Source organism: Phoxinus phoxinus (genome assembly GCF_949152265.1).
Source record: "Phoxinus phoxinus genome assembly, chromosome: 6".
Classification (NCBI taxonomy): domain Eukaryota; kingdom Metazoa; phylum Chordata; class Actinopteri; order Cypriniformes; family Leuciscidae; genus Phoxinus; species Phoxinus phoxinus.
This window is the reverse complement of record NC_136881.1, coordinates 13,849,930-13,865,834: the sequence shown is the minus strand read 5'-3', so window position 1 is coordinate 13,865,834 and position 15,905 is coordinate 13,849,930. Positions and strand designations below refer to the sequence as shown.

General features: G+C 36.9%; 2 protein-coding genes across 5 annotated transcripts in view; one reads left to right on the top strand and one right to left on the bottom strand.

Moving 5' to 3' along the window:
- The window catches only part of LOC306999986 (uncharacterized protein), a 40,483-nt gene extending 28,589 nt beyond the window's left edge, over positions 1 to 11,894 (bottom strand). For 2 of the 3 annotated variants that reach the window (XM_079615147.1, XM_079615148.1), the window contains exon 1: positions 11,733 to 11,836. The gene's annotated coding sequence lies outside the window, so the exon portion shown is untranslated. Of the gene's footprint in view, positions 1 to 11,732 lie in introns of all 3 variants that reach the window. The other variant, XM_079615149.1, reaches the window with a different exon arrangement.
- Positions 11,871 to 15,905, top strand: part of ptprdb (protein tyrosine phosphatase receptor type Db) — a 59,858-nt gene continuing 55,823 nt past the window's right edge. For both annotated transcript variants that reach the window (XM_079615143.1, XM_079615144.1), the window contains exon 1: positions 11,871 to 12,178. The gene's annotated coding sequence lies outside the window, so the exon portion shown is untranslated. The remainder of the gene's footprint in view (positions 12,179 to 15,905) is intronic.

Sequence of the window (15,905 nt, the reverse complement as noted above, 5' to 3'; positions counted from 1 at the left end):
TTACTGACCCCAAACTTTTAAATGGTACATATACACTGGATTATATAGGTCCATTTTCTGTCATGCAGAGTCTATCTTAATACAAAAAGTCTAATAATAGGCAAATTTTCATTCCATCTGGCTAAAGTGACAAGCTCACAGTAAGATCCGCATATTCTGACAGATGTCTGTTGATCTCAGAGCTTTAGTGCTAGAACACCTGAGTCAGCAGTTTCCAAACTAGCCTGAAAAAAATCATAAAACAGTCAAATCCCAACTGGTGCTTTCAGTGAGTGTGTGGATGCTTGAGAGAGAAGGATTTAAAAGGGCTGCGTGTTGTGTGTTTAATGAGTTTTTCATCTTTCAGGAGAGTCCTGTGGAGTCTGTCCTTCTTTCACCCAGCGAGAGACATCTGAGTTTAGACTCAGTTTAAACTCATTTTAGCACATGTAAGTTGTTTGCATTCTCACACATACACACACACACACACACACACACACACACACACACACACACACACACACACACACACACACACACACACACACACACACACACACTGGCTCTGTCCAAAATGTGAGCTTATCTTCTAAGTCATAAGCGACTGATTTGAAACTCTTTACATAGGTAGCAGCAACACTGCGTAAAACACACAAGTGACCCGACCAACAATTGTTTTATATATTGTAAGACTGATGCCGGACTGTCTGGACCAAGAGAGAGCGACTTTCTGTAAAGGTTTTAAGAGTTTAGAGATAATTTGCTTACTGTGGTGGGTGTGCTCCTTTCACTGGCTCTTTCATGCAAATTGTCTTCTGTCCTGAGTAAGGTGCAAACTATACCCAGATCTGGGACCCTGATAAATGCAAATTCCTTATTAAAGATTTTTCACTGCCACTTTTGACCAATTTAATGCATTCTTGCTGAATAAAAGTATTAATTTCTTTAAATCTAAATCTTACTGACCCCAAACTTTAAAATGGTACATATACACTGGATTATAGGTCCATTTTCTGTCATGCACTATTTTAAGTGTCTGCCTCACTTTGGGCGATGTTTTGTCTTGGTCCGAGTATTTAAAGAAATGCTGCAAAGGGCTCGAGCCTATAATGCTGAGTGTCCTCCACAAACTCTGCATTATGTATTTTTCTAATGTCAGGTATGCATATTTTACTCATTATTTCTGAGCATTTGATGTTATTGTTTTGATTTTCTTTGAATTGGTTATGTCATTGACATGATACATTTACCTGACTAATAATAAACAGTTACATTTGATTTTATTTCAAGATAGACCTACTCTGAAATTATTAACTCTAGTCTAGTAGATTACATTGTATCCATTGTTACCGCAAATCTGCAGACAAAAGTCTAGTTTTGAGTGGATCATAAAGCACGCCAACTGAGATTTTAGTGATCCGGTTAAAATTTGGCAGCGGTTCAAGTGAACTTAGACTGTAAAGGCTAATAAAAGGGAATTTCTGTTTAGGACAACACAATGTTGCTCGACCAACCGAAATAGGGTGAGCCTTACTGTAAAAGTTTATTGTAAAATGACTCTAACTATCAGAAAAAAGTAATATTGGTCAGCTTATATCTGTAGTAGCCTAGTGGTCATGACCTCTGACTAAAGATAGTGTTACTTTAGTTCAAGTTTATACAGATCAATGGGGACTAAACAAAATACTTTTAGAGAAAGCAAGCATGGGAGCAGTAGTATATTCCTGCACAACCGGAGGCTGCAGTTTTAGGACCCCAGTTTTAGGACCGCAGTTTTAGGACCCTAGTTTTTTGTGACAGCGCCACCTACCGAACTGGATGATATAGCGGCGGCTTCTGTTTCAGGACCGCAGTTCTAGGATCCAGGTGGTTTAGTTTGTACATAGTATCAAGATCCACCTTGATCCTAAGTCTCATTAGAAAATATATATATATTTTAACAAATAAGATTATGGAATAGAATAGCTCCTGCAGCAGGTGGATTAGAGCAAGTAGCATCAAGCTACACGACACAATTTAAAAGATTAATATTAAACTTTTACTTAAAGCTCACTTTAAACCACCATCGAGTAAGATAGGATATTTGTACCATATTCCGGTCGCGGTTTAAAATGGTTTTAAGTCATAAAAAGATGTTGAAATATGGTATAATAAAGCAATTTATATGCAGCTAATGGCTATACTTGCTTGGCAATACTGTAAACATTCTTAATTCATATGAAAATACCCAAAATTGCACGAAAATCACACACAAACCACATATACTCGAAATCGTGCATTTATTAATTTCTTGTTTCAGGTGAAGAGATGTGTCTTAGCTTTGTTATCACGGATAACAGGACCGTGTCATGCAGAAGGGCAGGATTATTGTCACGTTGAACCACGTGAGATGATTGACAGCTGTACAGCGAATGAGACTTGCGTACATTACTGACGCAAATCAGGAAGAGGAGACCCAGATCTCTCTGTGTTCGCTGTTTGAGTTTTATCATAAACACTATCGAGTCTTAAATCTTTCTAATGATGCTCAGTTTGTCCAGATAAAATAAGTAAGAGTGTGATGTTTTAACGAGTAATGAATGTTGAACAACAATCTGTTGTGATCAACAATGTGATCTTTTATCTTTGCCGCGAAAGGGGTTAAATTTGTGTTTTTGGTAATCCAGTTCTGTAGGTGGCGCTGTCACATTAAACTAGGGTCCTAAAACTGCGGTCCTAAAACTGGGGTCCTGAAACTGCAGCCTCCCGTTGTGCAGGAATACCCTTCTCCATGGGAGTGGCCATCTAAACAGTACAGTCAACTACCTCAGTCCAGTGACATAGACTGGCGAGTTTGTGATCGTGGGATCCGCGTTAAACGGTCAGCGCGAGACCGACATTGGCATCCAAATGAACAAGTTCAATAAGAGTAAAGAGTTAAATAGAATAATCAAATGTCTAGATAAATTATCATATAAATGACCAATAACCAATTGCCAATCCAACCTAAATTCGAGGTAGCAATAAAAGTAAATTGGAATTAATGCCACACTAAAAATACAGAATGTTACAAACTGCTCCGTGACACGAAGGTTGAGATCCAAATGCAGCTTTAATTAAGGGGCAATCTATACACGTAATCCAATATACAGGCAATAAGTAAAAACACAGGTAGGCAGTCCAAACAAACAAACAAACAAACTAAACAGTCAGGGGTCAGAAGCAAAAGAGTAATCCACGGAACAGGCAAGAAATCCAAGAACCAAGATACATGAAACCAGGGAAAATGCTCGGAAATGCAGTACAACAACAAATTTTGCAGTGAGTGAATGAGTGAACATGGTATAAATAGGCTGAGACTAACAGGGTAATGAGACACAGGTGAATGCAATCAGTGATGATGAGTCCAGGCAGTGAGTTATGGGAAATGTAGTTTGTGAGGGAGTGATAATAGTCTGATGTGGAGTGCTCTCTTGTGGCTCTCAAGGGCACTCCAGCTGGTGACCGTTACACAGAACGCGCAGTAACATCGTTAGTATGTTGCTTAGCTAACAACATTATACGGTACTATGCCCACACAAATAGTTGATAAAATGGTATAATTTTTTTAAGCTAAAGGATACAAAAAATATATATATATAATTGTTTGACGACAATCTGCTAGCCTATTGGTCAGTTAAAAAAATAACTCTGCCCCAAATCAATCTACATATTTCTTATAAGCTCATTAAAGTATTTTAACACTGATTTAAAGGGCGGATAAAGGGCTACTACTACTATTACTACTTTAACACTGTTAGGATTTAAATAGCCAAATACTTAAAATACTTTCCCTCACAACCATTCTTTCACAATTTGAATCTTGACATTTTCATCCTGGAATATGGCCATGATGTGTTTTCCTACATGGTTGTTTAAGAAATGGAAAGCTACACACTCCATCAACTGTTGCCAAACATAACATGCTATAGAAACATAATAACCACTGCAATAATGATCCAGTATAGACTCTTAAAGGTCTTATCTATTTTCCTATTTACATGTTGTGATTTTTATAGTCACAGCGTGTACAATTAACAAGGTCACATGAGACACAGCCATCTTCTAATCCGTATACATACTGGGAACTCTATTTTTTTGAAGGCGAAACACTGCTACTTGGGCGGAGTGATTAGCGCAACACTCTGAGCGAACTCTCGTCTCCTCACCACGGGGCTTCTCAGGTGCTGCAAGCAAATCACTCCGCAGAAGTAGCAGTGCTTCGCCTTCTGAGAATATAGTTATACGGTTAGAAGATGGCTGTGTCTCATGTGATCGTTATTTGTACATGCTGTGACTATACATATCACAACATGTAAATAGGAAGATTTTGGCGTTATTTTGTCACTTATTGGGAGCAGTATGCTAGCTGGAGCCGTTTACCTCCAGTCTTGGTGCTAAGCTAGGCTAGCGGTGGGTGCGTCAGTTACGAGTTACAGAGTTACGGCACGCACGGAGATGAAAAGGGTATGTATGGACTTATCTAACTCTGGGGGATATTAAAATTAAATAAAAATTTGTCGGACCGGGCAGTGTAATAAGTAAAAAAAAAATAATAATTTTTACAAATGAATTGATCAAAAGTAAAAAAGTAAAGACATTATAATTTAACAAAAGTTTTCTATTTCAAATAAATAATGTTTGTTTGAGCTTTCTATTCATCAAAGAACCTGGGTCAAATGTATCACGATTTACACAACAACGAAAAATTAAGCATAACAACGGTTTCAACACAATTATAAAAAATATATCACCAAACCAGCATATTAGAATGATTTCTGAAGGATCATGTGGCACTGAAGACTGGAGTAATGATGCTGAAAATTCAGCATTTTAGAAGTTATTTTAATTATTTTAAATGCAGCTTATAAATCAAAATTTCTCATACTTTATTCACCAACTTGGATGTATTTGCAGCTAAGCTCTGCAGTGCATCGTGTGGTACCATTCTCTGTGAATGATACACACTTTACAATTTAGCCTAAACTAGCCACATCAGAAGGAGCACAGCCATGTGGAACAGCCTTCACATGTTTGATGTCTTAAAATGCGGCCTTGGAAGGCAGCTCATTAGGATTTGGAACAGAGCCAGTCTTAGGAGCTTTAGACTGCTCCCCTTTTTACATGTGCAAGTACAAATGCCTCTCTGTATTCCCCACATCCCTGTTCCCCTCTTCCTGTGTTCTCACACAGTTGTTCCTGAAGTAGCTTCTCTCTGACCAGCTGCTGTCAAGCCTTGCAGCAAATAACGCGCACATGAATACTGTATATGACCATAAAACCTCAGCGGATTTAGCGCGTTAAGAGTGCGTGTGTGTTTTATAGTGCATACACTGCTGCATTATTGAGAGCTACTCACAGATGCATCCAACTCTTTTTGACACTGAAGATGTAATCCACTAAAAATACTTACTTACCTCATCTCTCACTCTCTGTCTCTCCCTCTTCCTGTGTTGGTTTTCTTTCTTACTCCCTCTCTCCAATTATTTTCTTTCACTTCTTGATTCACTCCTCGGCTCTCACTTTCTGGCCCTCTCTAGTGTGTGTGTGTGTGTGTGTGTTCGCGTCTCACTGTTTTAATGTGCTAAACTGGAGCTGCATTAGATGCATTAGATCGTTTTTCCCCTCTCCTTTCAGTCGCTCAATAACTATCCCTTCCTTTTTCTCACTCTCCTTTCTCTCTATCTCTTTATTAGAGGTGGTACTTATGAATCTGGTAGTGCATTAAAGTGATAGATGAATATAGCATATTCCACATTGCTCATCTATAAATAGAAGGTGCAAATAAACCATTAGAGAAAGCAGACACAGCACCCCGTCCTCCTCTGTTTATTGGCACAACTTTTACTGTTGATTTTAAGGCATTATCGCATGCTGTGAGACTGCTGCTGCTGCCCTCCTCTGGAGGCTGATATTTTAACATTTTAAAAGCCGAAAGAAATAAAATATTTGTTTCTTCTTTTTGTCTCATATCAGCTTTCGTAACTCTGACCAGCAGCATGTGGGATATTAAAAGGTAAGAACACCTCAAGCTCAACACAACACCAGTAAATCCAGGCTTGGTTTGCAGTTTGTTGTTCTGTATTATATAAATCGTATATTATGCATCCAACCATGACTCTCTCAGCCAGTTTTGTGCCTGATTTCTTGGTAGGAAGTGGAACCGTTCTGCCATGTTGTGTCAAAGGATGAACTAGACTGGCTAGATCATTTTTGCCTCAGGAGTAGGCCTAAATAGCACTGGCCACATAGTACAGTTACAGTATATGCACCCCAATAGAGTCAGACAAACCTACAACAAAATGGAAATTAGTTGGAGATTTGACTTGAAAAATAATGCACAGGCTCTGAAATTTTGCACAGACGAGAAAGGTAAAATATGGCTGCATATTATATTATATTATATTATAACATATATTATATTATATTATATTATAGGCTACAGTGTTATTGTACTTAACAACACTGTTATTGATTATGATTGTGTCAATCATAGTGTGATAATGATTTAACAATACAGTTAAACAAAAGAAATTCAAATTGAGTCTACATTTTAGAAAATCTTTTTTCAGCAAGGACACATTAAATTGATCAAAAGTGACAATAAAGAAATGTATAATGTTAGAAAAGGTTTCTATTTTAAAACAAATGCACCTCTATTTATCAAAGAATACTGAACAAATGTTTCACGGTTTATGGTGTATTTCACGTATCACCACAAAAATATTAATCAGCACAACTGTTCTCAAAATGTATGAGAACCCAATCAGCATATTAGAATGATTTCTGAAGGATCATGTGACACTGAAGACTAATGGCTGCTTTGTCTTTGCATTATGAAGATATCAAAGTAGCATTTATTTTAATGAAATACACTGTAACTCAACCAGTCAATTCAATCAAAACATTTCACAAAAACGTGTTTGTTAGTTTTCAGAATATGAAGTAATAAATATTTAGTTCAAAATTAAGATTTTGAAGTATTTTGAAAATGAAGATAAGTCGTGGACACGTTCTGGTTGTGGGACAAATGTTGTGGGACATGTTTATAGTGTGTAGTTTAATATGATATGGTTAACTGAGGGAAATGACTTCATATATCCATAAAAAAATTACCAGTGTGACTAAATTGTCCAAATAAATGTAGTTCAGTGTAAGACTGAGATTTCAGTGTAAAATTTCCGAACTCACACACAACTGAGGCTCTTAGACGGAATAGGAGAATATAAGAAATTACATCTTACTTATAAAGACAAGATATATCTTTGAATTTGAGAGATTATTGAACTCTGAGGGGGGAACTTAATTTAACGTTGATCCTTACTTGTGCTAGCCTATACTTGTTCACATTCAAACACTCAATGAGAGAGAGAGAGAGAGAGAGAGAGAGAGAGAGAGAGAGAGAGAGAGAGAGATGTGTGGTTTTTTTTTTAGGTGTGCAATAGTGTGGATATAAGTAAATTATCTGATTATTGTCACTTCAGCTGAACATGAAAATAGATTAGGCTCACACATAGATAAACTGTGACTAACAGCCCTGTGTGTGTGTGTGTGTGTGTGTGTGTTTCTGTTTCTTTTGCAAGTCTGTTCAATTTGTTTTTTATTATTATTTGAATTAAATGGACACAGTACAGTATAAGGCCAGCTTGATCAGTATGAGAATGACTCATAATTCGGCTCAGAAAAAAAAATAGACACTGGTCATGCACACAACGTGTCTTTGTGTGTACGAGTTTGTTTGTGTGTGTGTGTGTGTGTGTGTGTGTTAGAGAGAGATAGGAAGGATGAATATCTGGGGGATGGGTTGGGTTGATTTTTTTCTATTTCTTTTTCACGTGCTCACACTGACACAAGAAATCAGATTAGTGTGAGGATTACAGAGCACCAACCATTTTAGAGAAATCGTATGAGCATCTAAAACACTAAATCAGTGACGGAGAACGCTGAATAATCTATAATCAACAGTTCACCGGAGAATACAGATCACAGATGATAGTAGTTTCTGTTACCCATTCTTCTCTTTCATTTTCAAAGGCCAGATCGAGTAATTAAATGTCAGCACACTGATGTCGTGTGCGTGCGAGCGCATGCGTTTGGTGTCTTGCTGTGAGTTAATTTGGTGCGAAATGTCGAGTGTCTTCTGCTCTTACGATGATATTCTGATTAAAAGCATCGAATACTTCCAACTTTTTTTTTTATCTGTATGATGCATTATACATAACCTTACATTTGTATGGTCGATTCCAGAAATAACTCTTCTTTATGTGCGTGCTAGTGTTTGTATGCAAGGGCTGCCGGGCCTGTGGTTACCTGGGTACTTTCTGCAACTAAAGCAAATTAATGCCTTCATTTACATATCGCTGTGGGAACTAGGGTACTGATGAGCCATACATCTTTTTGTGTGTGTGTGTGTGTGTGTGTGTGTGTGTGTGTGTGTGTGTGTGTGTGTGTGTGTGTGTAAGAGACAGTGAGCATGAGAGAGACAAATTTCATTCTGCATTTATTTTGTGTATTGTTCAAATTCAGCCCACTAGAAAAATTGGCACCCTTAATTTGCATATAATTGAATTCTGCTGCAGTAAACAGTTAATTAAAACAGTTCATCATAAGTGTCCCCGTTATTTCTCACTTCTGCCTGAGACTGCAAAAAAAAGAAACATGTTTATTGCATTTAAATGTTTTATTTTGTGTTGGACATAAAGAGACAATATAACAATATGTAAATTTTTTTTTTTAAATATATATTTTTTAAAATATGTCCTTATAACATATTTGCATCACACATTGAAGCCATTGATAAGATAAAAAATGTTTACCATTTGTGAATATTATTTAAACAAAATACAACATAACGGACAATGTTTGGGGGTGAGTTTGGGGGTGAGGCTATCTATTTGTTTGACCAATGACAGATGGGTTAGTGTTTGGTGGAAACATGCTTGAAAACAGTGCTTAAAAAAAAAAAAAAACATTTGATGATGCATTCAAACCCTTTAGTCTCCAGTTCCACCATTTTCCAGAACGGCATCCTTCCTGGAGTCTCCAGAAGTACAAGGTGTCCGGATCTCAGAGACTTTGCCAAGGTAAAGAATCCTGAAATATGACCCACACTTAATAAGAATCACAAGCTGAAGTGTTGTGAAATACATGAAGACTGTTCACAGACAACCTATCTGTCTGAAGGCTTTATATACATATAGGATGAGAGTGACTTTTAACAATGAGCTAGACGGACCTTTCAGGGTAGGAGATGGACTTAAAATCAACTCCCAAAACTTACTGCCAGATTCTGGAAAATTAATTATTGTCGTGCTGGTCCTTCAAGAGTCACTCCCAACCTATCTGTCTATAGATCCTATAAAAAAACACTCAACACTTCAGCTTGTGATTCTTAAGTGTGCGTCATATTTCAGGATTCTTTACTAAAGTGTCTGAGATCCGGACACCTTGTACATCTGGAGACTCTTGGTAGGTTGTAGTTCTGGAAAATGGTGGCGCTGAAGACTAAATGGTTCAGAATGGTTTCCCACCTAATTCTTCTGTTTTTTGTTGCAGTAAACATATGTCTTTTCTTCTTGGCCTGTTTTTGTCTGACCCTGCTAAAGCAATGAGCATCTTGCTGTCCATTGGTCACGTCTTAATTAAGCAATTTCTAGTATTGCATTAGTATTGCATCCTTCTCATAAACACTAAATCATTTTTACTTTTCAGAGCGAGTTACAATAAATCTCTTTTTGGCCACTTTACATGTAAAAGAAAACCTGCTTAATAATTATGCACACATGAATATAAGGCGGTTTTCACTTCCAGCCCTCCTTACAATATGCTACAATATGTAAGATTTTTATAATAAAATATTCAAAATCACTTGCACAGTGTGATATATTTCATGCAGTTGTGTACTTACAATATCCCAAAAGTTCCCCAAAATGTTTCATTTCAGAGAAAATCCTATTTTAAATAATGGCTTGTCTAATATCGTGGTAATATAATGAGGTAATGAGGTAATATCCGCGTTATCCCTGGTTTCTGCTTGTACTGTCATAGTAACCATGGCAACAGACGTGGACAACTACGTTAGCGGCACGCTCACGCTGTTGTTGTTTCGTTTAAACATTATGGACCATGGCAAGCAGACTTTGGGACAAAAGGAGAACTAAAACGAGGATCAATATCAGCGTGGCGTTTTCGAGATGCCGAGAGCTCCATGTCCATGACAAACTTCGACTTGACAGAGACACAGCTCTTGCATGTACTTTATTAGACAGGTCAGCAAATGTATGAAACTAATGAATGTTATATAGCCTAGCTCAACATGATGAAATGATAGAAAATGATCAGTATGTTATTCCAATGTTGATCTAGCTTACTGCTAGTCTCACACAGACAAACCTACACATAGAATAACATTATAACCTTCAACACACATTTAAAAGCAGTTTAGTGTGATAGTGTAACGTTAGACCAACTGAAACAGCACTGCGATACCTCACAAGTTAAATTCGTCAAATAAACTGACCTGTGTGAGTAACTAGTAATTCAGCACTTGCGGGTAGTTTGGTAGAATGAAATATACTTATTCCTTTATATCCACGGGACTCGCATGTGGCGCTGAAATCTGTCTCTCATTAGCAATCGCGACCTGCTTCATACCACAGTCATGTTAAAAACATCAATGTATTCACTCATCCATAAACATTATTAGATCCTTCGGCATGGCGACAAGTTCCATAATTCCGCATAATGACACCATAATGCATCATCAACCTACGCCTTTGTTATTGTAAGAGGTAAGCGACCCCTAGCTGCGAAAAAAATACATATTGTAGCTTTAACAATTATATATCACTTATAGATGATTAAATACAAAATGAATAGTAGTTATTACTATTGTGCTTGGAGAATAAAATATGATTAGAATATTAACTTGCATAACAGTTATACATGCACTGTTTATGTGTGTGTGTGTGTGTTTATATATATATATATATATATATAATATATACACATATATATATATATATATATATATATATATATATATATATATATATACTGTATATATATATGAAAGAATTTACAGTTTATTTAGATAAATTCGACTTTATATTCATATTATTACATCAACATTTTAGTTGAGCCAAGTGCTAGTTGTCATGCTGCATGATAAAGTTGTCACAAGGCCTATATCTAAGTTTTGAGCTTGTTTTAACAGTGCTGGTTTGTACAGGCTGTCAAATGTGTATTTAAAATATTTTGTGTTTGAAATTTTTTTTTACTTTTATATTTTCCTGAAAAGCCTGTAATAGGCCATTTAATGCAGGGAGGATCAATTGTAACAACTTACCCCTTCTTATTTTGGTAGCCAAAATAATGCCTAAACAGAACCTAATAAACTTAACATAAGAAATATTGACTGGAGTTCAAAGTGACAACTTACCCCAGTCTCCCCATTCAAATTAGCCTAACGTTACATTGCCTGCCGTTACTTTAGGCTTGTGTCACACATTAATATAAGCCTACCTTTCAAAAAGATGCATAATTTCTTTTTAATATAGGCTAGGCCAACCCTGTGAATTAAAACAGTGCCATATATGGTCTCAGTACATAAAAAAAAAAAAAAAAAAAAAAAAAAAAAACACATTCAGGATGAGGAAGTTAAAGATGAATAGGGACCCTGAACGGTCACTCTACATAACTTTCAAATTTGACTGACCTGGTTTCTGGACGCTTACCTTAAGTGTCTCCGATGTGCAAATGCAATTCCTCCAAATTATTTATTTTCCCTGAACCGGAGATTCATTCCGGGGCACCTGACGTCACTCCGCCGTCGCCGCTCTGTCCTGCCTTGAGCCCGTCCCTCATATTCCGCTGTGCGTGTGCGTGAGTGTGCGCGTGAGTGTGCGTGTGCGCGAGCGCTTTTGTATGCTCGCGCGCTCGGCTGCACACACAGCATCAGCATCATCAAAAAGAGAGACCTGCGAGCTCTTTACGAGCGCTGGAAACACGCAGTGCTTCGGCTGCTGTTGTGCTTTTTATAGTTCAGCCCTGCACCGGTGAACATCAGAAAGAAGAAGACGGGCTTCTGGATTATATCTCTGGTGCTTATAGATGATTTCATGAAGATACCGAGCCGGTGAGACCCAAATAAAAACCTGAACCCGACAGCGATGTTGATCAGGTAGGCGAGGAGTAAAAGCCTCATCCGCTCCCTGGTTATTATAGAGGAAATGACAAAATAATTTCATTGTTATGATCAGTCATCCACTCGAACTACAATTGCATGTGAATCGATTGTCAATCCTTTTTTTTAATCATTGGCATGCTAATACAGAAGACCATATTGAATGCACATTCCCACTTTTTTTGGGTGCTGCTGCTTTGCAAGCATAACATTATGATAAGGAGTATTGCATCATGTTCCTAATATTTCTATTTGTCATATATAGGCTATATATATATATATATATATATATACATTATTTTTTTTTACAAAATCACAAATGTATATGTACACACACACACACACACACACACACACACACACACACACATCATACAGTATACAATATGCTGTTAAATGATAATTTAGGCAATTGCAATCGGCTTTATTGTCTTAAAAGGCATGCTTTTTTGTGGTGGTTTCCCCACTGCTTTTTAGATCATTCAGTGATGTTCGGGGAACCCAGTGCTCGGGGGCATTATGCTGAGCTTAAAGTATTACTGTTTATGACGGAACGTTCTCCACGGATCATTAAAAGCATATTCTTAATGGACCAATAAACTGAATGACTCTACATTTGAACAAAGTTCACATTGAAGGGGATTATGTGACGACTTTTGCTATACGTCGTAATGCTCTTAGTGTGTGTGAGAGAGACTGAAGGGGGAGGGAGGGAGAGAGTGAGGGATATTATGATGTTAGGGTATTAAGGTTTGCATATGCAACAGAAAGGAAAGGAGCAGAGAGTTTGGTGGTTGGTCTGAGGTGTAAATGTTTGACCTGAAATGCTCAGAGCATGAGCAGTGAGAAAATGACAGATGGACGAAAAGAGAGAGAGAGAGAGACAGTGATTTTCTGACTTTTGAATAATTTATTTCATTCCACACCTGCAGACTAAGGGTTGCTCAGGGCACACTTGAAAACCTGCACTATTTGAAAAGCAGGTTGCCTCAGCTTCAGTGGCATATGGTTTATATTAATAATGTAGATATCACAGAGGCACAATCCCTGTGCTTATTGCCCAGACGTGCGTCTTTGATACCATTTATAGGTGTGGGTCTTAAGTGCTTCTGCTAGTGAAAGTTGTGCTTATGACACTGAGCTGAAAGCGAGCTGTAAAATCTCTTCCTGAAACTGGAGAAGAGTTTAATAGCACTGATGTGCTCAGTGCTTAAAGCTTGATCAGCTCAAGTGTTCTGCATGTGCATTACTGTCAAAACCATACATTTTTTGTATGATTTCTAACCTTCTTGAGAACAGCTTGTACACAGTAGCCATTATATAGTGGTAAAGCTGGTCTGATGGACCAGGGCAAGATTGAGTTTCATACAACTTCATGGGACTGTGACTGGCTCAATTGGTGCAATACTGTATTTATGCCATAAGTTATGTTTGGGTGTGCTGTGCTTCTGTGTTTAAAGCTACTGTTGAGCAATAGAGATGCAAAAGAGTGAGGAGTCGTCAACGTGTGATGTATTCCTGCTGTTGAATACAATTAGAACAGAACTTCTACATACTTTTTGGACTTGACAGTAGAGTTTTAAAAACTGAACCCTCATGGCGCTAGATGCTAAAAAACACTGAGATGAATTGCAAAGAAGTCTTTTTGATGCATGTCTAATGTTGACAAGAATTAAAAAGTATAGAACAGGAACACGTCCTGTCTGTTCACCATCTTAAAGTCAACATTACTTTTACAAACTTACTTCTGGAATGGAATTATTCAGTCAATTTTTTTTATATTTGTTTATTTTCTGTTATTTGATGTACATTTGTAAATCTTAAAGAAGCCATAATGTTTAATATAAACATATTAGAACATATAACATAAACATATAATAGACATATTTTGTTGGAAAAAAATAACTCATTTTCATCAGTGCCTCAGGGCCGGAAAAATGTTGCCCGTCTGTATTTGTTAAATCATTTTGGTTGAGTCCTGTTTTGACTGTGACTATATTATTGTAATATTTGAGGATATCAGCTCACTCACAGCATGATGAGGATTACAGACATGGAGACAAGATTGTTGCTTAACATGGCTCTCTGGAATATTTCATTGCATTGTGTATTTTTTAAATGACTGCTAAACTGTACAATTGAAATCTGATTTCCTACACACTACATAGCTGTGCTAGTTTCTTGTTTAGCTCTTTTGACTTTTGCTTTTTACATGACAACATCATTTAAACTCAAATAAATGTTTCATGTTCAGTTTTTTTTATTTATATTGCAAGTAGCTGTGTAATAAGTGGGATAATGTACAGTCGTACCATTTACAGAGACGATCATTATTGCAAAGTAAACCTCAACAGGATGATCTGAAAGTGGCTATTTTCCAGTATTGACTGGCTGACTGTACATTATCACTTACTTGTAGTCTACGTTTTGAGCATTAACATACAGTAAGTATCTAGGAGGCTATATTTTTACTTATTTCATGTCACATCTGTTTTCAGTCATTATGCTTACCAGTTTAAAATTTCAATGACACAATTGTCTCCAAATGGCACCGCAAAATTTTGTCTTTAAACAAGTTTTCCAAACATCTGCCATTGTTCAGAAAAACATAATTCCGGCCCAAATATATGCCATTAACAGCCATTTTTGGTATTTCTGGCTTGTCAGGAAGTAAACAGAGCAATGTTTTAAAAGTGACACAGTAAATTAACCTAAATAGCTTCTAGTTGTCTGTACATTAACATTGAACAATTTACCACTTTACCTTTAAAAAAGCTCCTAGTGTGAGGTTCCATGAACTTAAAGGGTGCAAGCATTTTCTTGCTTGATTTCCATAAGCTAAACATCAAAGAGTGGTGATCAAGGAGACCTTGTAGTGATGTACAATTCATCAACCAGTTTCAGATCTTTTTTTTAAGAATTTTTGCCTCTTTTTGGATAGTGGAGCCAACTGATGCATAATTACCATGGCTTTAATGTGGTAGGCTATACAAAATATTATTCTGTTAAAAAGTTATTCTGACATGTTGTTTTAAAAGAAACATTGCACCTGATTCACGAAACACACTGAATCTAAATCAAATGCTCAATTCAACAACTCTCAGTTCTTTCAAACTGGTTGTTTCATAAATCCGTTTGATTCAGTTATTTGTTTACGTATTTTAACATGATGTAGGAAATATATATATATAATGTTTCAGCTGCATATTTTGGAATATGTTAAAGAGTATTTATCGTATTGACTGTAATTTTGTGTGTTTCAGTTCAGTCTATTCAGTTACACCCTGTAGTTATTGTCTTCATGCCACATAAAGGAACACACTTACAGCACTTTTCCTATTGAATGGAGAAGTCTGATTCAAGGTTGGAACCTATTTAGAACCATCCATGAGTGGTTTATAGTTTTAATTCTAGTTTTACTGCCCACTATATGGAGATGGAAACGACCTTAAAGGATAATTCCGGTATTTAACACCTTGAGTCTATATTGTAGTTTGTTTTGGATGAACAAGAGTGGTGGACTACATTTTTTTGACAATGGTTCCTCTCTCGAGTTTTTGACTATAAAAGAATTGGCCATGGACCCATTTAACATTGGAGTCAATGTGCATGTCTGAAAATGTCATTAAAACAACCTTTAACATTAGTTTTAAAAACTGTGCAACTCACCGAGTGGTTAGTGATGTTAGTTGATGTTCCCGAACCAAAAAGTGTTGCGAAATAC